We start from the raw sequence: 27,643 nt of genomic DNA, 5'->3' as shown, positions 1-27,643 counted from the left end.
CTTTCTTACAGCAAACCTGCTGGCAGTCGTAATTCTCTCCCGAGGAAACTGCGGCCTCTCAAAGTGCAGCACTGTTTACATGGTGGGAATGGCTTCGGCGGATCTATTGGTCATGATCTTCAATGTTATCGTCTGTTACATTTTCACCAACCGGTTTCCGCTCTCATTTCTCAGCCGGAACCCTGTGTGCACAATTCTCATATATATGACTGCGGTCACTCTCGATTTGTCTGTCTGGTTCACTATCTCCTTCACGTTTGACAGATGTGTAGCCATCTGTTTTCGGAAGTTACAAACCAGATATTGCACCAAGAGAACGGCAACAGCCGTATTGACGACAATATTTTTTCTCATCCTGTTCAAGAACATACCATTCTTTTTTGCCTTTAATTTGGAGGAAAGTGGCGCTGTGCAATGGGGCTGCAAGGCAAACATGGAGTTTTTGACTTCACATTTTGGTTTAGTCTTTTTCAAGTTTCATACTGCCTGGGTGGCGTGGCTGCCATTCACGTTAATCTTCCTGTTTAACGCCTTGACAGTCAGGCGGATTTTAGCTGCTAGCCGAGCTCGCAAAGAGCTTCGAGGTCACAAAGGTGAGAAGCAAAGTGACCCCGAGGTTGAAAACCGAAGGAAGTCCATTATTTTGCTCTTCGCCATATCGGGCAGTTTTGTTCTCTTATGGCTGACAGCCACTGTGAGTTTCTTAGCGACTGGATTGACGAACACTAATAGTTACCGAGTTGACCGCGTAGACCCAGCATACGTAGCCACAGAGGTCGGAGCCATGCTGAAGTACTTGAGTTCGTGTCCCAACACATTTATTTATGCAGTTACCCAAAGAAAATTCAGAGAGCAACTCACAGGTGCAATCAAATATCCGGGAAGATTCATTCTGAGGCTATTCAGAAAATGTAAATAAATGATTATGTTCGCATTTCACAAAAATTTTTAAATGAAATGTCATGAATGCAACTTTTTCCCATTGTCATACTTAGTAATATTATACTGTTAAGCGTCTGCGCAAACATTCCTCGTACGGTTGAAAATTAGGTACTGTCTATCTGAGAATTTAAATTTATCATTTTCAATGCAATGAATATAATTAAGTCGTGTAAAGCGAAGACGTGTCTTGCAAGGCGATTTCTGATAAATTCATTAGGGTGGGTAGGGAACAGCACCTGAACGCCTCGGATTCATTGTAACTGTTCAGCTTTGATCTCTTGCAGATTCACTGGGTTACTTGGGTAACTTAAGTTGCAGTTTTTAAAAATTTGATCGTACATTTCACACAAGAGACCGGTGTTTTTAACTTATATAACAGCAAGGAGGCAGAAGCAGGAGAAGTGCTTAGAATGATGAGTGGAGAGAGCTCATAAACACGATGATTCATTATTTGGGGACAATTTCCCTCAAATCTTGCTTCTAGTTTTGATTTCGAAATTGTCCTTGGTGCCTTTTATGTTGATACAGTATCGTGGATAAATATAATTTAAACAGTGCTGGAATCAATGTTAAAAATATTAAAATATCCCAGTAGTATTGTCTCGTGCAATTTGTAGAAGGCATCTTTAAAACTTCCCGTAACCTGGGTGGTTGATGTTGAACTTCCCGAAAAGTGCTGGACACGGAGGGTCTTCAAATATTCACTGAATAAATGTCTTCCTTTTGGAACTACTCGCCAGTCAATAAATGGATAACATCCAAGCGAGTTAAATCTAGATAAAAGGGATTTGCCCGGTATTTCACCTGGATTTAGAATCGGTGTGTTATTGTTGCATATACCAATGTATAGTGAAAAGCATATCCTTCATACATATCAACTAATTTCAAGTTGTATTGCGATATTACAAGGTAAAAACATAACACAATACATAAATATGTGTAATAATTGAACAGAATTCAATTGAATTGACTTTATTTCATTCATCCTTCACATACATGAGGAGTAAAAATCTTTGCTACGTCATATGTCGAAATGTGCCATGTGCAATCATAGTAATTTATAATAATTTATATTAAATAGAACAGTCAATGTAATATAGAGTACACTCAAATCAGCGTGAATTCATCAGTCTGATGGACTGATAGAAGAAGCTGTCTCGGATCCTATTGCTGGTGGCTTTTATGCTGCGATACCGCTTCCCGGTTGGTAGCAGCTGGAATAGAGAATAGCAGAGAAAGTGCAGTGCTGGTAAATTGTATTATGCAAGGTCAAACTTAGGAGTTTAAGAGGTGAAGAGGCCATCTTAATTTCCAAGGTAACGTTTCAGTGCTCTTATAAAAATGGGGTGAAGCTATCCTCGAACTTGACCGTAAACACTTTCAGTCTTTTATCTATTTTTCTGCAACTAGGAGAGTAGAAAAGACAGAATGTCCGCAGTGCGTGGGCGAGCTGACCACTTTAACCAAGGAAGTGGGAAGTATAGACGTTCTGAGCTATGCCCACAACTCTGCCATTCCCTGTGGTCAAGGGCAGAAACAGCACCAATGTTATGTCCAGATAGGACGTTTTTTATGTGGAATGGATACAATTTCGTAAGATTCAACCGATCAGTGCCAAACTTATTTATCCTCTTGCGGATGTAAAGGCTTTGCTGAGCATTCTTGACCATGGCCTCAAGGTGGTTTGACCAGTGCAATCTATGAAGTTCACTGCTGGGAATTTGAAGCTCTCACCTATCTGGACTTCAGCATTGTTGATACAGACTGGTGATTGTGCACTGCCCCATTTCCTGAAGTTAATGAGCAGAGCTTTTGCTTTGATGACTTTGGAGGAAATATTATGACACCATACTACTAGGCACTCTGTGACGTTCATCTATCCCAACTCATCAGAAATTTGAAATATGTACCAACACAGTGTTATCATCTAAAGCTTGCAGATGAGATTAGAACAGAATCTGGTAACTTCGTGCATTTTCAGTGAGCAGTGTAGGGTCGGAGGACATAGCTTTGTCGAGCACCTGTGTTGAGAATAATCGTGGAAGCGATGTTGCTACCTATAGGTACTGATTGTGGTCTGTTGGTCGGGCAGTAAAGGATCCAATTGAAGAGGCATGTATTGACTTCTAGGTCATTGAGTTTCGTGATGCATTTGCTTGGAATTATAGTTTTAAAGGCGAAACGTTAGCTAATAAACAACAGCATGACCTAGGTAGATCTACTGCCCAGGTGATCCAGGGTACTGTAAGTGTAAGGTTGGGGAAAAGTCAAACACCGTCGAACTTTTTCGGTGGTAGAGGATTTGTAGTCTATCGAGGTTTTCTGAAGGAATGCGAAACGAATACGGGAAGACCAAAAAGCGGAGAATGCTTTAACATTTGGATTTGCCGTTGGGGCACACGGGTCACAAATGTTTTATTTTCAGAAAGTATTTTCAGATGGAATATTCATAACACCAACACGTAAATTTATATGGATCTGTTAGCAAACCTCACGGTAGAATTGTACACCACAAAAACGGGACCTTCAGCTTACATCCTCCATATTAAAAAAATCATGCTCATTTATATTGAACCCATTTGCCCTCATTTGGTCCGTATGCCTTTTATCTCCAAGTATCTATCCAAACACAGCAATTGTATCTGTACCCATCACCTGCCCTGGCAGTTCCTTCCAGGTATTTACCACCTTCTGTGCGAGAAAACTACGACTCATTTTCTTTCAGTATATAAAGTCTTAATTTAAAGCTGTGTCCTCGAATTTTCGACTACCTTACCCCGTGGAAAAGGCAATCTGTTACATCAAAGCTCGTCATAATATTTTAAACCTCCACAAGTTCACCCATCAGCATCTCATTTGTTAATGCAAACAAGCCCAGACTTTCTAATCCGTCCGTGTAAACGAAGGTATCCATTTCAGGCAACAGTCTTCATATTCTATCTGCACGCTCGCTAATGGTATCACATCCGTCCTTTTGTGTGGCGACCGGAAAGATGCATAATATTTTAAGTGCCATTATAGAATCATACTGATATACAGCAGTGAAAAGTTGCCTTCCGCCCAAGTTGCCTTGATCATCTTATCTTTTTTTTTTGCATTTCTCGCATATACTTTAAAACATTTCCTATTCATTATAATGTCTAAATGTCTTGTAAGCATTGCTGTTGCATTAACTCTATTTACTTCCACTGGTAGCTTGTTCCATAACTCCAATCTACACAATGTGAAAAGGTTTACCTCTCAGATCCGATTTAAAATATTTCTTTTCTCACCTTAAACTTATCCCCTCTTCTTGAGACTCGGTTTTCCCGAGGAAAATACTACGTCCACCCACCGCATCTATGCATCTCATGATTCTTTAATTCTCTATAATCGCTCCTCAGGTTTCTTTACTCCAGGTAAACAAAGCCCATTCTATCCATTCTCCTTTCCCACTTTATGCCCTGCAGTCCCAGCAAAACCTATGTGAATCATCTGCACCTGCCAGCTTAATCACATCATTTCTGTAACATCGAGAACAGAACTTAACACAATATTGAAGGAGCGGTGTCATCAATGCCTCTAAAATGCTGTAGTAAGATGTCGTTGTACTCATTGTAACATTGTAACAATCGTTCAAACACAGCAGCATGGCATCACAGTTCTCATAACAACGCCTTGGTCCATGGAACAAACGTTCTGAATGCATTTCTTCACGATGCTATAAATTGAGACAATGTCCGATAACAATTTGTTTCCAGCAAAATCCAACACGTCACTCATCTTATTTATTTCTGAGATTGTATTTCCTTATCTTTTAATGTGGGTGCACAAAGTTATGTAAATCCGATAGGAATCTGGAACTAAATGTGAAATACTTTATAATTTTACTGGATGTCCTCTGTCACCCTCTGTCATCCGGACATAGACCAGGAACACACACTCGATTGGCTTCAAGACCTGAAAGCAGTAGAACTGCTGTGATCCGCTTTGTAATAAAACAAATCTGAGAAGATCGATTTCGCTCTTTTCTAAGGCACTTGCTAACTATAGTCAACAGTTTTCATCCGCAATCACTGATAAATAATGGAGTTTTAGAGTAGTTAGCAGAAAAGAAAAGCACTTGAACAGAAGATTGCTGGGCGCGGGAAATGCTACTTGGAGAACAGCTACAGAGAAATCCAAGGATATGACTGCAATAGATTCTGCAGCCCGTAGCACTGCGACCAAGCAGCTGAAGTTAGTTTACTTCTTTAGAAAGTAATTGAAGCAATGAGCAGACAGCATTACGGATTCGCTAAAGACAAGTTCCACGGTTTTATATTATTTCAATGATACCGTGAGTCTACTTAAAGTACAAAAATGTAATTACCCTAAGTACTTCCGAGCGTTGCAGTACAAATGATGAATGTGGCCGCGCCTTTATTCCATGTTCTTGTTGCTACTTTTGTTTCCCGTGTTAATCTAATCTATGTCTCCAGGAGAAATTTAGTGTACATGTCTGAAAACAGCAGCGTAGGTAGAATAACTCCACTGGAAGACTTATGGGGCATAGACAGAGAAAACAACAATGGAACAAGTGTGACAAACGCCCTTTCAGTTGCGTAGCGGTTGCTGCTTACCAATTTGGGTTTGATTGCACGAGAAAGGCTTCAGAAGATGTGGCTAAAGTACGTTGTGATCGTCATTGTCCTGGACAGTCAGACATGCCGTTGAAATTTCCCTCTTTCTTCAGAATCTCCACCTCATAATCTCTGTGTGTGTTTCCTAGTTGCATAGCCAACGTCTTACGTCAAAGATTTAACCTATCTTCTATTGCCTGCAATATTTGGGACTACGTAATCAACCGGGGAGAGAGCTGCTACGTTTCTCCTAATTCCTGGTCAATACCTACGTGCGGCAAATATATCATAGATTAGTACAGCACCAATAAAACAATGCAGACCCATACCTTCCAGGACATTTTCCCTTTTCATTGCTAGCAGCAGATTGGAGGTACAGGGTCCTAAGGATGAGGTGTAACCGTTTTAAGAGCATCTTGCAGTATGCGCCATGAGCAAAAGTCAATATGTTTTATTTGCTGCTGTAAAATGACTTCCTTTCTCTGACTCTCAATGGATTGACCATCGTCCAATGGGCACTTCCCTGGTTCTTTAACTTCAGCTTCTGAAGGTGCTGCAGTTGTGCGTGCTCGGTTACATGGACAGTACAGCATAGCCCATTTGTTTTCCTACTCTCACATGTCTTTCTGAACACATTGTTTCAGGTTTTCTTTTTGTTTCCCCTTTTCACGCACTCTCTCTCTTTCAAAAATGGCAGGCACCATTTTCTTTCCTTTCTCCATCTTTTGCTCACCTTTTACTCGCTATTCTCTCGCTTAACTCATTCTTTTCACACTTTCATTGCCCTATTCCCTCTTTTATTTCTTTGTCACCATTTCCCTTTACGTAATTACTTCTACTGCCTCTCGTTCTGTCTCTTCTCACATTTTATATCTTTCCTCATTCCCTCTCTATCTTTCCTCTACTCCTTTTGCCTATCATCCTTTTGTCCCCTCTCTTTCCCTTTTTCTTCCTTTTCTCTTACACCTTCATCCCACTCACTCACGCACTCTCCCTCATTCCTTACGCTGCTCCAGTTCTTCTTATGTTTTCTGTCTCTCTTGCCCACCCTCCGTCTTTCCTCATTGTTTCATTTTTATTATTAGCTTTTTAAAATCTTGTTTCTTTTCTATTCTTTTCTATTTGGGTCAGTTGAATGAAACATATCGACTTTGCATTGATATTTATATTCTTTCAAGCATTTAGTATTCTAATTAATTGGGATCTAACAAACCAGAGTAAAAGTGGACAATCGAATAAATATTACAGATTTGTTCAGAACAACAATTTAGATAAAATGAAGTACTCTATAGTCAATTACATCTTTCTTTCAGTTTATTAAATTTCACCGGAATGAAAAATATCCACACAAAACAGCAAACATCAATTTGGTTTGTTTGGCGAATTTAATATATTTGCAATGTAGTGACCTCAGACTAAAAAGCCATTAGTCACACAATCAAACAAATATTACAACATAATACAATGTAATTAGTTACACTGAGTACTTTACAGACAATTACTCCATTACGTTATTTAAATTCATGTCAGTCGGATGAAATTGATCCAGTCTTCATTGCAACCTTCTATTGAGCCTTTTTCTTTATAATACAGCAGGTTCTAACTAATCCAGATTAAGATGTACAATTAATTAGACATTATAAATGATTACAAAAGATTCCAGCTAATTAGGATTAAATTGTCTAACAAATTCAGTAAACTAAATTAATCGCAAACATTCGTTATATAAAGAGCAGTTTACAATCTATAAGTACACTATTTCAATTAAGTTTAGAGGTGTATAAGATGATGAGAGATATTGAAAGTGTGGATAGTCAGAGGCTTTTTCCTAGGGTTGAAATGGCTAGCACAAGTTGGCAAAGTTTTAAAGTGCATGGAAGCAGACTCAAAGGAGATGTCAGGGATAAGGTGTTTTTTTTTTTACGCAGAGAGTGGTGAGTGCGTGAAATGGGCTGTCGGCGACGGTAGTGGAGGAGGATGCAATAGCGTCTGTTGAGAGATTCCTGGGGAGGTACAAGGTGCTCTGAAAAATAGAGGGCTATGGGTAACCCTAGGTAATTTCGAATGTAAGGACCTGTTCGGCACACCTTTGGGGGCGAAGGGCCTGTAATGTGCTGTAGGTTTTTTCTATGTTTTCTAAGTTAATCAGTTGCATTGCAATCAATATTTTATCCTGTTTAAAACACTGATTTTTTTTCCTCTGATACCGTTAGACCAGATTATTACAGTTGTAATATTAAAGTTATTTGCACAGCAATATCAAGAACTGTACTTTTGTTTTCAAGACGTATTCCCACAGAGGAATCCTTCATCATCTGCTCTTCCCCCCCCCCCCACTATCTTTACTGCTGTTCACCCAATAACCTGCAGCCTGCTCCCTAGTTATGACCACTTCATTGAAACTCTTGTCGACGATGCTCTTGCCATCCCGAATGATTTAAAGTGTGTCCAGATCCATCCTTAGCTTCAACTCCATCTCTAGCTCCTTCCCACGATCAACTAGGAGCCTCAAAACGCAAAAATACAACTGCAGATGCTGTGGATCAAAGAATACGTACACAAAGCTGGAAGAACTCAGCAGGTCAGGCAGCATCCGTGAGAAAAGAGTAACCAACGTTTCGGGCCGAGACCCTTCATCAGGAATGGTGAAGGGTCTCGTCCCGAAACGTTGGCTACTCTTTTCTCACGGATGCTGCCTGACCTGCTGAGTTCTTTCAGCGTTGTGTACGTAACTAGGAGCCTCAGCTGCGCACATTTCTCACAAGAGTAGTCATTAGGGACACTAAATTTTCTTTCATCTTTCATATCCTGCAGGATTCGCATACCCCTGCCTTAATGTCCATTCAGATAAACCGAGTGTAGCGTCTAAACCTGAAAATATCCTCGGTGCTTTCATTGACCTTTCCTCTTGTTCAGCCACCTCACCGAATTTACACAGTCAAGGCCTCCGGAATTTGATCTCAAACACTGCATTTCAAACTCAAACGCCGTCAATTTCAATGTAGCTGCTTTGCTAGAGAATGGTTTCCTTTGATACCTGCAGCACACATTGGTAACGCTGCAGTTTCTTGCTTGCTGCTACTAACGGAAAAAGAATGAGCATTCATTATCTCTTCTATTCCCCCCAGCCTGGCACTTACTGTCATCCTTCCAAATGCATTAGCTCACATTTCTTCACAGTTAACCGTAACTTCGATGCACCTGGCTGTTCTATTATAAGGTCATAATACTACTATCATTCAGAACTACTATCTGCATAATTTTGCCAAGCTATGTTCATCCACAAATTTAGTCATTGCAACTTTTGCCGCATGTCTTTACAATTAACTAGATCATAAACACATCGCTGTTTGGACTGGAAGAAAGTTAACATGGATTTCCATGTTTCTATTCTTCCACTCCAAAATGTTAATGTAAATATATAAATTCTATGATTGGTCTTTAATCCTTGCTGGCTGGCATTCCTTAATCTATTTACCAAACGCGTTGCTACCAGCATTGTGAAAGTGATTGGCCTGAAATTGCTGAACATGCAACACTTAATGCTTTCTCATCCTATAACATCATCGTGCACCCAGAGAAAAATGGATGATTCTGTTCACTATGATTGTGGTTCTTCAAAAACGTTAAACAAAACCTTCTGATGCATTCTATCAATTCATAGTGACATCTCACTTTAAAAAGCAGCTAAATTCTCTAATCTGTTCCTGTTATTCTACGCATTCAGCCTGGATGACGGTGATCAATCTTCTTTTGCAGGATACGTTCTGGGATCTTATGTTTTGTATAAATTACTCGGCTGAGGAAGTGGAAGGGTGGTTTAGTACGTTTGCAGATGACACGTAAGTTAGTGGAGTTGAGGATACTGTGGAAAGATGCAGTTTGTAATGGGATATAGAGTGGATGTAAACAAGATGTTTCCTCTGGTGGGAGAGTCGAAGAGCAAGAGGACACAACCTCAGAATAGAGGGGCGTCCTTTTAGAACGGTATAAGGAGGAATTTCTTTAGTCAATAGTGGTGAATCTGTGGAATTCCTTACAAAAGGCAGCCGTAGAGATCAAGTTGAAATACATATTCAAGGCAGAGGTTGATAGATTCTTGATTGTTCAGGGCATGAATGGATACAGGGAGAAGGCAGAAGTTTGGGGATGAAAGGAAAATTGGATCAACCATGAGGAAATGTCGGAGCAGATTCGATGGGACAAATGGTTGATTCTGCTCCTATATCTTATAGACTTAAGGTCTTATAACTTGAATAGGCCGAGTGAATGGCCAGAAATATTTTGTTATTCATAAATTAGGGTACATTTTAAGGTGTTTGGAAGAAAGTATTTGGGTGTATGTACTAGAGGTAAGCTTCCTTTATCCTTCCATAAGATTATCATTCCAACTCATTTAAAGAGAGGAAGTCCATATATTGTCAGTTTTTCTCCATCTTTCTAGTGAGATGGTCAAGGTAGGGAGAGGTGTTTGGTGTAGAAACATCAAGTTCAGAGATTTCAGATAGTTTGGACTATGTGATTGGAAGAGCCTCCAGGCACTATCCCTCTCCTCCATAACATCAGTGATTGCAAACTTTAGATGCAAGAACACAGAATTAGAAGCGCCCCAAGAGGCGAAAACATACAATAAGGCTACAAAGGAATTACTAGGTAAGTTTGTGAATATTTAATCTTAATCTCTGGTACAATGATAATGTTGTACACGGGACACAGAATGCTCAATGACGCGATCTTTTTGCATCCAGCGAGCCATTAAATAATACTCAACTGACAACTCTGATTGTGTATTAATGATAACATGACCTCGTCATTAAGGCAGAAGGATAGTATTGAGTACAGAAGCACAAAAATGGTGATGCAGAGCGTACCTGAGCAGTATCTTTTCCAGTCTGTTCAAACAAATTATTGGGTGGATGTAGAAAATAAGGAAGTTGTCATAGTTGTTACAAATATTGAAAAAGAAAAAAAAAAAACGATCTGTTTTATTCACAATGGGGACTGGCAAAATTCTATGGGTTAACGGAAGAATCAGCAGAAAGATTTCATAGATGCAGTAGCTGATGGAAGACCGGTCCAATCCTTTTAATAATGTAGCCAAGCGAAAGCACAATGCTGATTATTGAGGGGAAAATGATATGCAGAAGGTCGCCACTTGAGCAGGAGAGCAGATTACTGTGAGGTGGAACAGCCTCTGCAGTCCATGTAGGGTTAAACAGGTTAGGTAATATTCCAGAAATGAAATCTATATGAAATGAATATAGGATAATAGACGTTTGATACACAGTTTAAACAAGACGAGGAGCCACGGTAAACTGATTACAATCTTGTTAGCTAAATTGGAAAGCCATTAAAGTCTTCGAGTTCCCATTCGTAATGTTGTTGTTGTTTAACAGTGAAGCACAATTTCGATGTTAGTATGTTTGAGAGCTCCAGTGTAGAAAAGCAGACGCCTAAGACCTCGATGGTGGTATTTCTTCAGTATCAGCAAGATTCGAAATAAGTACCTGAAGCCATAGGTGAGAGCTGAGTGACCGGTGGGGCCAAAGCGAGCGCAGTGCCGTGAATAGACACGGCAACCGCCTTCACTGGATACCTTATGCAGCAACAGTACAGTGCAATCATTAGATTCCCTAAGTTACTAACGTAAATCAATAGTACAATTAATGGATTAGCAAAGTAATGTTCACGGTTTCATAGACATGCACGAGCGGATGAAAGTCGCTTCTGAGGCAAGAGTTGATAGGTTTCATCAGCAATTTCTTAAAGCACTTGGTAGGTAAATATTACTGGACGATAATAAATGAGGCAGGATACCACGTTTTTCTTAAGCACGTGTATAACTGAAACCACCTTTAAGCAAATAGGCCCCTCAGAATGTCAAAGCTACACTCCAATTGATTACCAAATGTCATTCGTCCTCGGACTGGTAAGCCGTCAGGGCCAGATGCTTTTCGTGTGTCCTTCTGTGTATTTAATATTTCAGTAATGTCTGAATAAAATTATAAATATACTGTTCGATCAATCATTCGTTATTGTTTACATTATTCCTTATGGGTTGTATGTACCCAAGTGCATGGCATAGATCATCCATGCCATCTGTGTATGTATGTGCCTCGCTAAAAAAAAAAGTGATTCAAAGCACACAGATCTCCTCGATTCCCTTGTTTTCCTTTCACTGAGTTTGATGGCCTGGAACTAGAAAACATAACTGGTGACGAAAATGCTGTAAACGAATCACGAGAACTATTGAAGCTCCGATGCATAGACCAACGCAAGTTTAAAGGCGAATCTTGCACAAAATGCAGCAATGTACGGCATATATAAAGAGCATGTCGAGCAGACAAATTAACTGGGCTGCACAAGGGAAAGAAAAAACATAAAACGTCTAGTTTTAGTTTCAAAAGAGCAGTAATCTGCACGCTGTTGATGAAAAGTCTGATAATAATGACAGTTACACTGGATTAGATAGCCTTCGGATTAGCATTGTGAAAACTAACAATAGTCAAGCAATATGGCTAACAGCGGAAGCGAACTACAAACTAATTAAAATGGAATTGGACGCTCGCTCAAAAGTTTCAGTAATCCCATCAAGTGAGTTAGAACGACATATCAAAGATATAAAGCCTGCAGTTATCTAACTAGGAACTGATAGTAGAGACTTGAAAACTTCTGAGGGAATGACATATGTTACGGTGAGGCACAACAGCCAACAGCCACATTGTGCTTGCAAATTATATGACAGTAGGAGGAGCATTTTGGGGTCTCTAGCGGCTGACAGAGATAGAACTTGATTGGAAATCCAGTCACCATTTTCCTGCTACATTCCATGCAAAAGAGTCTACTGAAAGTGAATTAAGTAAGCTACTGGATGATGTCACAACAGTGTTCAAAGATGGTGTTGGAAAATTCAGAAATATCACTGATAAACGAAAATGTCGCACTCAAGTTTTGCAAAGCTCAACCAGTTTCTTATACAATCCATGATGTAGTACTCAGTGAGCGTGATCACATGGAGGCTGAAGGAACTCTTTCCAAGTTGGAGTGGAGCCCATGGGCAATGCTAGTGATCCCGGTAGACAACAGTGGGCTTGTCAGGATCTGTGGTGTTTTAAAGGTCACCATCTAACCACCCAGTGCTGAATATAGATCAATATCCTCTGAACGAGACGAAGGATATCATTGTAAACCTTTCTTGAAACCATTTCTCCAAAGTTGACTTAGCAGAGGCCTACTTACAGATGGAGCTTATGATTGGAATAGCATCTACACCTGCAGTATAGCAGTAATCTATGGAGAAGGAGCTGCAAGGCCGTCGATGCACTCATTATTACGTGGATTACAACATTTTTACTGTTAAGGGTGACAAGGAACATCTCCAAAATCTCTAGAAAATGCTAAATAAATTAGATGATTAAGGGCCCAGAACACAAGGCAATAAGTGTATATTGTTAAACCCCATCATCACTTACTAAGGTCACAGTTTGAGGCACAATAATTGCACAAGTATGCTGTGATTTGTTATGCAGTGGTTGATGCCCCCAAGGCAACGAATGTGTCATATTTGCGATCATTCTTTTTTAAGGATTTTTCGATTAGAATCGCAGGGTCCTTCCCAAACTGGCTATTATACTTTATCCATGAACTCATTAATACATATAGAGAAGAACTGGACATGGGCTAAGTCGCATGAGGTGGCTCTTCAAAATACGAAGGTAATTGTGACGTCAGACAATGTACTCACACACAATGGTACTCAACGTCCAGTGAAGTTTGTCTGCGTTACCTCGGCTTATGGTATAGCTGAAGTCATGTCATATGTTTTGAGTGATGGAAGTGAATGCGTTTGCATCCCTTTCCCTTACCACATCAGAGAAAAAGATACACACATGATTAACAGAGAAGTCTTGAGTCTGGATTGGGATGTACAACATTTCAACCAGAGCTTGTATTGGAGAGAGGGTTTTTACCTCATTACTTATCACCAACCATTACGTCCATTTTCAATCCACAGAAACAGCAGGACAAATGTAGAGAGGGGCTCTGTTTCTTGATAGACAAAACTACAAGATCGAAAACAAGAGGACAACTAATCCTTACAATGTTGATGGATTGTAGTGTTTTCACTTTGAAAAGGAAATAATTGAAAAAAATACAAAAGTGGACAGTTCTTTTGACTTATTTTCCCTGACAGAAACCGAGATCCTCCTGTTACGACAGAGATGATCCAATGGGAAACTAGAAAAGAGCCCACGGTGTCTCAAGTCGACATAACCACACACAATGTCTGTAAAATGCTGCATTAACCCCAACCTCCATTTTTTTTGTCAGTGCCGCATTAACGTATTCTTGACGGACGATATCTTATGTGGGGATTAAGAGTTGTCGTACCATCCAACCTGAGATTTAAAGTGTTGGAGGACCTACATGCTGTAATCTAGGTGCACCCAAAGTGAATGTGTTGGCTCGAAACTTCGTCTGGTATCCTGGAATAGAGCAGCAGGTCGAGCGTCTTACCACGCACTGTTCGGGATGCCAACGCACCCAGAAGGAAAGTGTCGAAAGCTGTCGGAAAGATTTTCTGCAGTTCCAGATTCAATTCCTACTACCAGCATAGAGATTGTTTCGCAGCCACAAGTTTTATTTGCCAAGCCGTATGACCCACTACCCCTTGTCAGGAATGACGTTATCTAACGAGAGTTTCAAAACCTCCAGGGCGGTCAATTCTTTAAGCCTGAAATGGGACAATTTAAAATTTACGGTACTCTGGATGTCTATATTGTAATTGTATTGTATCGTATAATGTATATACGGTTGAGATGCATTTTATACTGCTTTCGAGTTTAAGCAGGGAGAAGTGTGGTGTATTTAGTATTTCAGTTGTATTTGAGTAATATTGTGAACATATTATTTGATTAAGCATTCTTTGTTGTTTGCATAATTCAATAAGGGTTATATGCAGAAGAACGTGACAGACATACCGGACGTCACCACGCTATGACGTCACATATGTGTTCCTTGCTCGAAGTAAAAACTAAACTAACTACATGCGTTTCCTGGACTCCTTTGTTTTTATTTGAACAAGTTTAATCGTTTGGACAGTAATAGGTTCACCTTCTACCTGAAGTATGCTCCCATCTTATCCTCTGAGACTGAAATTACATTGTCTTTGAGGACCGTGGGAATTCGTGAAGGTGCCTGCCTGTTCTGATGGTCAAAACTAACAAACAAAAGCTTTGAGTTCATCTCGGAGCGAAACTTTTCTGTCACCTGTGTTGCTTAGTTTTGCTCTGTAGAAACAATACTGTCAGCACACTGTGCATAACGTTAACGTTGTTAATTTTTGTAACATAGAGCGCAGGTCTGAGTTGGCATCCCTTTTGTACACCACTGAATACAGGCGTGCAACCACAAACGAAATCATCAAAATTCATACTGATTCTCCTATTACCAAGCAAAATTTGTATCTAACTTACCACTGCTGTTTTGATTGGGTCGGAACAATACCATATTGAAGGCTGATAACTAGTTAGAATTGCGACAAAGGCATGCGCAAGGCAAGGTGTATCAAATGTAAATAGCTCCATGTAAGAATGTCTCAATGCATTCGGTAGTACAAGATATTATGTTCATATCTGACAATGTTCTAGTTAGCTGTGACTGCACTAGAGACAGTGCAAGGGAAATTCACAAGAATGTTGCCTGGGATGGAGAGTTTAAATTTTGAGAAAAGATGCGATAGGCTGAGGTTGTTTTCCTTGGAGCTGAGAAGAAACCTGATAGTAGTGTGGGCGTTATGAGATTATTTGAATTGTGTATATGACCGAAATGTCTGACAGCAGAAGCGAAGCCTTACAGTGAGCACCTGGAGGTTTAGAGTGGAAATGAGGATTTATTCTTAATCATGTTGATGGCTGCATTCTTAAACACATTATCTGAGAAAACAATGGAGTTGAGAAATCTATCAACATTCAGCAAGCATCGAGACGAGCTCTTGAATCATCACTCTATATTTGCCTAATTTGCGAGAGCAGACACATAGAATGGATCTTGACAGAAGTCTGATGCTCGATGTAGTCATAATACATTTGTTGAAATTTGTAAGTGCCCAGTGCCAGGCTGAGACACCTTAATCTTCTAAGACATGCCTTCCTTACATTTGCTCTAAGTGTTATACCATCGGACATATGTTAATACACCGCAAGTTTAACGATATTCCACTGCACCGAGCCCCAAATGTAGATTGGCATTTTCGTCCACATACCTCTTCCTTAATTCAACAATAAGCTCTTTAGATTTGCTGACGTCGAGGAAGAGTTAACCAAATCCTCTGTGCCACGACTATTTAGAGAGTAGCAGTGTGTATTCTAAGCACACAATCTATGTCGATGATCTGTAAGCAGGAGATGTTGTTATCAACTCTCATTGAGTTAGGACTATCAGCGGTCTGCCACATGAGGGAGAATTTCAACCCGAAACGTCGGCAATCCGGCACCCCTTTATAAATGTATTATAACCGGCAGATTTCCACTGGCAGGTTGTTTGTGGTGTTGTCCAGATATCTTTCAAACGGTGTTATTCTCTCTTCTACTACCTCTTCTGGCAGGTTATTCCATGTATACCATTCACTGAGTATGGAAGCATTGCACCTCAGTTCCCTTTTAAATATTTCCCTTCTCATCTTATACTGCTACGCTCTAATGTTAGACTCTTCTACACTGGGGAATGAACTGTAAGCATCCACCTTATATCTGCTTCTTATTATCTACAAGTGAAAGGTGCAATTTTGCAGGACCTGATAATTTATAATCCAAGAACACTCATAGAAGCAAATCAGAAAATTCTTCATCATTCTTCAAAAGTCTCTAATCTCTATAGAATTACTTACAGAACGAGGACTGCCACATTAGAAAATGAAGAAGAAAATAAGCAGTGTAGTATAGATCATTGTTAGTGGTGATGTTGGGTTGAATCTAATAATGGGACACTTATTGAGAATTAACGGAAGTAGACAATGTCTCATGTATTAGAACGGATAAAATAAATCTAACCATCTACTGCAAGCTAATGAAGTTGTTAAAAACTAGTGAAAGTGGTGTACATAGATGCACAGAACTTCATGGTATAGTGTTCAAAAGCTGCGAGTTGCTGCTGCACTTCTAGAAAACACGGGTTAGACCATATCTGAAGTATTATGCTCACTACTGGTCGCTTTATCATAGGTAGGATGTGCAAATTTTTGGGAGCGTGCAGAGATTTACAAGGATGCCGAATGTTCTAGAGGGTATGTCTTTTGAAGATAGAATTAACGAGACTCTTTGGAGAGAAGGAGAATGATAGATGGCTCAGTAGAAGTGCACATGATGATAAGAGGCAGAAATCGAGGGGGTAGCTGGAGAATATTTCGTTAATCACAACGGAAATTGCTCGTATGAGTGACATGATTTTAAGGTGATTTCAGTAATATTTGGAGAAATGTCAAAGGTAATTTGCTTGCAAAGATAGTGGTTGGTGCATGGAAAGCTCTGCCAAAGCTGCTGTTAGACGCGAAAATATTAAGGACATACAAGAATCTCTTAGATAGGTACACATAAACATAGAGTGCTCTGTGGAAGGGACGGTTAAGATTCATCTTAGAGCAGGTTACAATTTTGGGGCAACATAGTGTGCTATAATATTACTTGTTTGCTTTCTGCTTGTTTTTCTTCGATTTTCAGGATCCGCTGCCTTTCCTTGATGTTTTTGATGAAGAGGTTATATGGAACATCATGTTGGTAAAGTGAAACAGAAAATCTGCTTTTCCTTTTGACCGAAATAGCTAAAGAGTGTGAAGCAAAGAAACGGACCCATCTCATTTGCCATTCGGACAATGAGTTGAGTAAAAATAGAAAAAAAAATTAATGGTTGTTAAAAACAATTCACCAAACTACAGCAAGGGAAGGCGATGAATTGTAAGACTATTGCTAATGTAGAGTACCGGCCCAAACTGACATTTCCTGCTCCCGCCACTACCAATCCCCTCCCACTGATGCTGCTACATCAAGTCCCTGTGGGAAGTTCCTTCTGTAACAGATCTTGGCATCGATTGACTTCTATAAATCCCACTCTTTCTTTATTGTTTTTTTTCTTGTATGAATCATTAGGATCAGGTTCTGAATTCATAAAGACATTGAGCAGGCAGATACAGGGTGAAATAATCCATGGCATCCACAGTTTTAATCAAGTTATTTCCAATTTCCTGCATTTGGCACACATCGCTATAAGCCCTGCCTCTGAGTGTACCTATCCAAATGCGTCTTAAGTTATACTATTTTGCCTATCTCAACGAATTCCTCTGGCAGTTTGTTCCATAAAGTCACCATTCTCTTTACGAAAATGTTGCCCCTCAGATCTATTTTCATTCCACAAGACTCCACCCTAAATCGTTAGCCCTAGTTTTTACTTCATACACTGGGACAAATACTGTTACCATCCAGCTCACTATTGCCTCTCATAACTTTAAACACTTTTATAGTGTCACCCCACATTCTCCTTAGTTCGCAGGAATATGCATTAGCAGGTCAACTTCTTCCAATAAATTACGCCCTCCAGTACTAGGAACATCCTTATGAAATCTTCTCTGCACACTTTCCAGTTTTAAGCGCACAATTCCTATAGCAAAGAGTGACCAATCTGTACACACTACACCAATTGCAGCCACAGTAACAAAGTACACAACCGAAACAGAATGTCCCAACTCCTGTACTCACTGTCCTGATTTATGATCCTGCGTTGTTTGCATTGGGGATTACCATTTCCCACTCCTTCGGTGACTTCAGGCTCCATCAGAAATGTTCCTGCATTCCATTTGATTTTCAAACAGGCAAATGACTTATAAATTTAGGGCAGGTTCACAATTCATTGAAAGCAATGCAACAGAGAGACAAGACGGTGGTCGGCATATTGACCTAATTTACGAAGTAATCATCGGAATAACAAGCTAAAACGACTTCCTTTAACAGAAGGCTGAACAACCAGAAGGAAGGGAGTTTGGCATCTGGAGAGCCATGATGAAATGGCGGAGAAGGCTCAATGGTTCAAATGGCCTACTTCTACTCTAATATCCTATGATTTATGGTGGTTTATTGTCTACATTTATTTTAATGATGCGTCTGACAATATCCCTCGTCGGAGGCTCATTGGAAAATTAAGTCACATGAGTTGCGCTCTTACATGCTCATTCCATTTAGAATTGACTTTCCCACAGGAGACGTAAGGTATTGGTCGTTTGGACTTATTCTGTGACCACTGGAAACTCCGCTGTTGGTGATGTGCAGATATATCAGATGAAAATGTAAATGGGTAGGTTAGGTAAGTAAGTTTGGAGAGACTGGTGTTCTCAAAGGTTGCCAAGTATAAAGCTATTTTTTATAATGGGACAGGTGATAGAAAGGTCAAGGTTCTATAGGATAGTGCTGACAGCTGGTATATTTGATCCCATGATCGAAATATCTAATACTAAAGATATGCATTTAACTTAAAGGTGGGTAAGTTCAAAGAAAGTGCGGGACACAAAATTTTACAGAGAATGTGCTGCCAGGAGTAATAGTGGAAATACATATCTTATCTAAGATTATCGTTTGACAGTAAGATAATTTCACACCCAAAGGCATTGAAGAAAAAAGCCAGCCGATTGATCATTTAAAGTTCTCTACTGCGGACAAGAATAGCCAAGCCGCAAATGAATTGGAACGTGAGTCTCAGAGAACATCCGATACGTTACCTTAACAACAAAATATCAGCCGAAACTGGGAGAGGCGGCAAAAAAGATCTGGAAATAACCCGATTATTGGTCTAGCAGAAATTATATGTAATCACTGTGAAAACGTTGTCTAGTGAAATAAATTCAATCCCAGGAGCAGTTACTGTTAAATACCTCATCAAGCTAAGAAGATTACCTAAAGATAACAGCTGTTACTCTGAAATAAATTCTTAGTCATAATAACATTGAAAATGGATGGGCAGTCCCCAATAAAACGAAATTATGAAGAAACAAAACGTAAGCCTACGAATGTGAAAATGGTGCATGTGGCAGAAGTAGTATTAATGGAGAACTGTTAAAAACCTGAGAATGGTGGTGACACTGAGATGGAGATGTATGAATTATTGAAAATCCCAAAGCAGCGCCAGTGAGGAAGAAAACCCAAAAAGTTAAAAACAGTGCTGGCTGAAGAACTAATGCTGTAACTGCACTTATCGGATAGTGGTCATGATGCTGTAGTGTGAAATTATATCTGTGTTTAGCTTTAAGCCAGCTATGAATTCATAAAAATAATGCGAGGAAGCAACAGTTCTGAAAAAAGAATCCAGTGTTACAGGAGAAATATCCAACGAGAGAGAGGGCTGGCTGGGTGGGTGGGGTCAGATGAGAAGGTTAGAGAGCACTGAAAGAACGTGAAGTAAAAAGGAGTGAGAAGAAGTTGTAGCTGATGGAGGATTCCATGTTCATATATCATTTCCACATGCTATTTTCTGTTTAGTTTGTTACGTAAGTTATGCATTATTTATGTCAATTTAAGTTTATTTAATTTGTGTTTGTTATGTCTGTAATGTTCCGTGATAATGCTGCAAAATCTCATTTTCATGGTGTTTATGTCCCGAGTACTTATACTAATTGTAACTAATTTGATCAGATAACTGAACTCAGAAATGGCTTGTCATCATGTTGGGCAGAGACAAGGTGGTGCGAAAGAATGGGCATTTTCATGTGCCATACTAGCGAAAAGTGAGGCCGGAAGATTTAATTGAAGAAGGACAGTTGTCGCGCTGTGTGTATCTCCATGTGCGGTCTTTTGCTCACATTCCTATTCATCTAGAAGCTGATCATCATCTCGGGAACGAAAAAAAAAACACCCTGCTGCTTGTTGCAGGAAGCAGCACATACTGGACATTCGTCTGCAATCAGTCGTCGAGTTTTCTGACAATGCCACCAAATCCACACGCCACCAGAAGGAGCAGGGCACCCCACCCCCCCCCCCCCCCCCCCCACCTCCGGGATGCCCGTCCTGTCGTCATTATGTCATGTGCGCTGGACTAGTTCTGGAGATCCTCACACCAAGATAGTCCACCAATCTGTTCTCAGAAAGCTTCAGGGTAGGTGACGCCCTATAAGCCTGAACTGCACTAAAAAAAAGTCGTAACAAATCACTAGTGGATAATAAGTGTTACTCAATATAACGTTATATACATGAAAGAAAACAAAATCATCTTATTTATTCAGCATTTATTCATGCGACAATTGTTTATTTTTGTAAGTTCGCTGGGGAACTTAGCTTTGTATAAATGCAAGTTATGTTTCATTGCCTCCGCATTACATCCAGATACCTCCGTTTGTTCTCAAAACATGCAGGTGAAGCAAATTTACTATCCAGTTCTAGCAGCTATCGGTGTTCCCGGTGAGTTTGTGTAACCCGATTCTATATACTCCGCTAAGGTTCTCAGATCCTGTCGGATAAATTAGCAAATTCTCCAAGTCTACCGAAAAGCTGGTGCTTGTCATGCCTCTGCACCTCGCGTTTTGTCCGCAATATAGGACCTTTAAAGCTATTGTAATATTATATTTAGTTTGAAAGCAGAGGTGTTTCATTGGGTGAGCTCCCTAATACAACGACTTTGCGCCTTATTCACAACGAATGACAACTTATACATTCATCCTTTTGGGAGTGGGAGGGGTGAAGTAATTGAACATTTTCACCAAGTTTCGTGATTATTTCTCAAAGCCCCTCTCTTCTCCTGTTCGCTCTTTTACAGCAAACCTGCTGGCAGTCGTAATTTTCTCCCGAGGAGACTGCGGCCTCTCAAAGTGCAGCACTGTCTACATGGTGGGAATGGCTTCGGCGGATCTATTGGTCATGATCTTCAATGTTATCCTCTGTTACATTTTCACCAACCGGTTTCCGCTCTCATTTCTCAGTCGGAACCCTGTGTGCACATTTCTGATATATATGACTGCGGTCACTCTCGATTTGTCTGTCTGGTACACTATCTCCTTCACGTTTGACAGATGTGTAGCCATCTGTTTTCGGAAGTTACAAACCAGGTATTGCACCAAGAGAACGGCAATAGCCGTATTGACGACGATATTTTTTCTCATCCTGTTCAAGAACATACCATTCTTTTTTGCCTTTAATTTGGAAGAAAGAGGCTCTGTGCAATGGGGCTGCAAGGCAAACATGGAGTTTTTGACTTCACATTTTGGTTTAGTCTTTTTCAAGTTTCATACCGCCTGGGTGGCGTGGCTGCCTTTCACGTTGATCTTCCTGTTTAACGCCTTGACAGTCAGGCGGATTTTAGCTGCTAGCCGAGCTCGCAAAGAGCTCCGAGGTCACAGAGGTGAGAAGCAAAGTGACCCCGAGGTTGAAAACCGAAGGAAGTCCATTATTTTGCTCTTCGCCATATCGGGCAGTTTTGTTCTCTTATGGCTGACAGCCATTGTGAGTTTCTTAGCGACTGGATTGACGAATACCAATAGTTACCGAGTTGACCGCGTAGACACAGCATACGTCGCCACAGAGGTCGGAGCCATGCTGAAGTACTTGAGTTCGTGTCCCAACACATTTATTTATGCAGTTACCCAAAGAAAGTTCAGAGAGCAACTCACAGGTGCAATCAAATATCCGGGAAGATTCATTCTGAGGCTAATCAGAAAATGAAAATAAATGATTATGTTCGCATGTCACAAAATATTTTTAAATGGAATGTCATGGATGCAACTTTTTTTCCCATTGTCATACTTAGTAATTTTATACTCTTAAGCGTCTGCGCAAACATTCCTTATACGGTTGCAAATTAGGTACTGTCTATTTGAGAATTTAAAGTTATCCTTTTCAATGCAATGAATATAATTAACTCGTGTAAAACGAAGACGTCTCTTGCTGTGCGATTCCTGATAAATTCATTAGGGTGGGAGGGGACAGCACCTGAACACCCCTGATTCATTGTAACTGTTCACTTAATCGAGAAGTTTTAATCTCTTGGTGATTCACTGCGTTATTTGGGTAACTTTTGTTTCAGTTTTTTTAAAAAAATATGTTCGTACACTTCACACAGCAGAACACTAATTATAACTTATATAACAGCAAGTAGGCAGAAGCAAGAGCAGTGCTTAGAATGATGAGTGGAAAGAGCTCATAAATACGATGGTTCATCATTTGTAGCCAAATTCCCTCAAATCTTTCTTTTCGTTTTGTCCTTGGTGGGTTCTATATAGATAGCGTATCGTGGATAATATAATTTATACAGTGCTGGAATCAATGTTAAAAATATTAAAATATCCGAGTAGTATTGTCTCGCGCAATTTGTAGAAAGCATCTTTAAAACTTCCCATAACCTGGGTGGCTGACGTTGAGCTTCTTGACAAGTGCAGGACACGGAGAGTCTTCAAATGTTCACTGAATAAATCTCTCCCTTTTGGAACTGCTCGCCAGTCGATTAATAGATAACATCCAAGCGTGTTAAATCTAGATAAAAGTGACTTGCCCAGTATCTCACCTGAAATTGGAATCGGTGTATTATTGATGCGTATACCAATGTACAGTGGAAAACATATCCTTTATACATATCAACTAATTTCAAGCTGCATTCTGATAGTACAAGGTAAAAGTATAACACAATACATAAATATGTGTAATAAGTGAACAGAATTCAATTGAGTTGACTTTATTTCATTCATCCTTCACATACATGAGGAATAAAAATCTTTGTTACGTCTATATCGAAATGTGCCATGTGCAACTTAGGAGTTTAAGAGGTGAAGAGGCCATTTTAATTTCCTACGTAATGTTTCAATGCTCTTATAACAATGGGGTGAAGCTATCCTCGAACTTGACCGTAAACGCTTTCAGTCTTTTATCTTTTTTTTCTGCAACTAGGAGAGTGGAGAAGACAGAATGTCCGCGATGGGTGGGCGATCTACCCACTTTAACCAAGGAAATGAGACTTATAGACGTGCTGAGCTATGCCCACAACTCTGCCGTTCCTTGTGGTCAAGGGCAGAACCAGTACCAAAAAATGTTACGACCAGATACGATGATTTCTATGTGGCATGGAGATAAATTCGTAAGATTCAACCGATCACTGTCAAATTTCTTTATCTTCCTGAGGACATAAAAACATTGCAAAGCATCCTTGACCACTGTTTCAATGTGTTTGGACCAGTACAATCTATGAAGTTCACTGCTGGAAATTTGAAGCTCTCAGCAATCTGGACCTCAGCATTGTTGATACAGACTGATGATTGTTCACCGCCCCATTTCGTGAAGATAATGAGCAGAGCTTTTGCTTTGATGACATTGGGGGAAATATTATGGCACTCTGTCACGTTCCTTTATCCCAACTCATCGGAAATTTGAAATATGTACCTCCACAGTGTTATCATCTAAAGCTTGCAGATGAGATTAGAACTGAATCTGGTCACGCAGTCATGTCTGTTCAAGGAGCAGGTTAGGGTCTGAGGAGATAGCTTTGTCGAGCACCTCTATTGAGAATAATCGTGGAAGCGGTGTTGCTACCTATAGTTAATGGTTGTGGTCTGTTGATCGGGCAGTCAAGAATCCAATTGAAGAGGCAAGTATTGACTCCTAGGTCATTGAGTTTCGTGATGAACTTGCTAGGAAGTATAATTTTAAAGCCGAAACCGTAGTTAATAAGCAACAGCATGACCTAGGTAGCTCTACTGCCCAGATGCTCCAGGGTACTATAAGTGTAAGGCTGGGTAAAAGGCAAACATCGTCGACCCTTTTCCGTGGTAGAGGATTCGCCGAAGTTTTCTGAAGGAATGCGAAACGAATACGGGCAGACCGAAACGCGGAAAATGCTTTAAAGTTTTGATTTGCCGTTGGGGCACATGGGGCACGAACGCTTTAGTTTCAGAAATTATTTGCAGGTGAAATTATCATAACACAAACACATGAATTTATATGGATCTGTTAGCAAACCCCGTGATAGACCGGCACATCACAAAAACGGACCCTTCAGCCTACCTCAGCCATATTAACAATCACGCTTATTTATATTGAACCCATTTGCACTCATTTGGTGCTTATGCCTTTCATCTCTAATTATCTATCAAACACTGTAACTCTATCTGTTCCCATCTCCTCCTCTGACAGTTCGTTCCAGGTATTTGCCACCCTCTGTGCGAGTAAACTACGACTCATTTTCTTTCAGTATATAAGGTCTTAAACATTATCCCATGGAAAGGGCAAAATGTTACATTTAAGCTCGTCATTTTATTTTAAACCTACAGAAATTCACCCATCAGCATCTCGTTTGCTAATGCGAACAAGCCCAGACTTTCTAATCCGTCCGTGTAAACGAAGGTATCCATTCCAGGCAACAGTCTTCATAATCTGTCTGCACTCTCGCTAATGGTATCATATCCGTCCTTTTGTGTGGCGAGCGGAAAGGTGCATAATATTTTAAGTGTCATTATAGAATCATACAGCAGTGAACAGAAGCCTTCCGCCCAAGTTGCTGTGATCAACTTATCTATATAATTTTTTTGCACTTCTCACATATACTTGTAAACATTTCATATTTATTAACGTGTCTAAGTGCCTTATAAGCATTGCTGTTGCGTTACCTCTATTTACTTCCACTGGCAGCTCGTTCCGTATCTCCATTCTACTCTATGTGAAAAAGGTTGCCTCTCAGATCCGATTTAAAATCTTACTTTTCTCACCTTAAACTTATCCTCTTTTCTTGAGACTCGTTTTGCCCGGGGAAAATACTACTTCCACCCACTGCATCTATGCATCTGATGATTTTATAATTCTCTATAGTCGACCCTCAGGTTTCTTTACTCCTGGTAAAATAAGCCCATTCTATGTCATAAGGTGGGCGTAGGGAACGGACCCAAATGCAAGACACAGACACTGAAGAACTAGAGAGATAACTATGTGTATCAAGAAAGCAAGGGAAGTATGGAAGAAATGACGCTGGAGAAGACACAGGCCCTGGACAAGACTATGAGACAGGGTATGAGCAAGGACTAGAGTAGGAAAGTGGGACCTGGACGAGGAACTAGGAACCTGGACAAGGACTCCGAGCCAGAGACTGGACAGGGATCCGGAACTTGGGACTTGACTTGGGCTCAGACTCCGGATCCAGGCGAGGACTAGAGGTGGGGGCAGGACTCCAGGACTGGACGAGAAAATGAAGCTCAGACTTGGACGAGGACACGAAGCTCAGACTTTGTCTTGATCGAGGGAGAGCAGGAATGCAGAGCCTAGGTCGAGGGAGAGCAAAGCAGAAGCGGGGAGAGGCGTAACTGGACACGGTCACTAACCCTGGACGAGACCAGGACTCAGGGCCTAGGCTAAGATAGGACTTGCACACGGAATGGAACCTCCTCGGAGCCTAGCACAGGGACTGGAAACTCCTCGGAGACTTGGACACGGAATGGAACCTCCTCGGAGCCTTGGGCACGGGATAGAACCTCCTCGCAGCCTTGGGCAGGGGATGGAACTTCTTGGAGCCTAGGACAGGGACTAGAACCTCCTCGGAGACTTGGACACGGACTAGAACCTCCGTGGAGCCATGGATACGGAAAGGACCCTCCTCTGAGCCTTGGACTTGAGCACAGGTACACTGAGCCTAGGACTGGAGCACAGGAACACAGAACACAGAGCCGAGAACCTTCCTTGGGAACCGAACGTCGGGCCGGGCCTTATCACAGTCAGGACCCTCCGTGGAGACGGGACAAAGGGCCAGGACTCATACACAAGAACATAAAGAGACATTTCCAAGCTCAACGGTGGATAGTTCCTTCTGTTGGCCTGGCAAGGCTCCGGTCTCACTCCGGCTGTTGAACTTGACGGCGATACAAGCGAGGACGCTGGCGCGGGTAGCCGGCAAGGCTTCAGGCGCGGGTAGCAGGCAAGGCTTCAGGCGCGGGTAGTCGGCAAGGCTTCAGGCGTAGTTTGCAGGCAGGCCTTCAGGCCGGGCTTCAGAAGGAAGGAAGGGAACAGTCAAGCCTCAGGGTAACGGCAAAGACGGGCTGACTTACCCAACGGAGGCAAGGACGGCAAGGGACAGATCCCATCGTAGGGTAACGGCAAGGACGGCCTGACTTACTTCACGGAAGCAAGGACAGGAAGGTACAGATCCCACTGTATGGTAAAGGTAAAAACGGACTGACTTACCCCACAGAGGCGAGGACCCTATACCGCCGAGACGAACCAGCAACCACATTCGAACCAAGGGCCACTTAAATTCCAGCCCAAAATGAGAATCTGGTCCCTGTGATTAAGCCCAACTGAAACAACGGGCAGCCGGAAGACCCGGAAACGGAATCCGAACTTCACGGACCGGACCATGACATTCTATCCATTTTCCTTTCCTACTTTGTGCCCTGCAGACCCAGCAAAGTACTTGTGAATCGCCTGCACCTTCCTGCTGAATCACGTAATTTTTATAACATCGTGACCAGAACTTAACACAATATTGAAGGAGCGGTCTCACCAATGCCTGATTGTAACATTGTAACGATAGTTTAAACATAGCAACATGACATCACAGTTCTCATATTAACGCCTTGGTCCATGGAGTCAAACGTGCTGAATACTTTTTTTACGATGCTATAAAATAAGACAGAGACTCCGATAACACAATGTGTTTCCAGCAAAATGCAACGCGTCACTCAACCTCAGTTACTTCTGAGATTGCATTTCCATATCTTTTAATGTGGGTGCGCAAAGTTATGCAAATCCGATAGGAATCTGGAACTGAACGTGAAGTACGTTATAATTTCATTGGATGTTCTTTGTCACCCTCTGTCATCAGGACATAGACCAGGAACGTTTGACTTCAAGACATGAAAGCAGTTGAACTGCTTTGACCCACTTCGTAATAAAATAAAAATGAGAAGATAGATCGCGTTCTTTTCTAAGGCAGTTGCTAACTATGATAAACAGTTTTCATCTGTAATTACTGATAAATGATGGAATCTTAGAGTAGTTAGCAGAAAAGAAAGACAAAAGAAGTTTGCTGGGCGCGGGGAGTGCTACTTGGTGGAACAGCTACAGAGAAACCCAAGGATATCATTTCAATAGTTTCTACAG

The sequence above is a fragment of the Hemitrygon akajei genome, chromosome 10 (genome assembly GCF_048418815.1).
Source record: "Hemitrygon akajei chromosome 10, sHemAka1.3, whole genome shotgun sequence".
Taxonomy (NCBI): Eukaryota; Metazoa; Chordata; class Chondrichthyes; order Myliobatiformes; family Dasyatidae; genus Hemitrygon; species Hemitrygon akajei.
The sequence above is the reverse complement of the archived record's forward strand: the minus strand, read 5'-3'. Positions refer to the sequence as shown.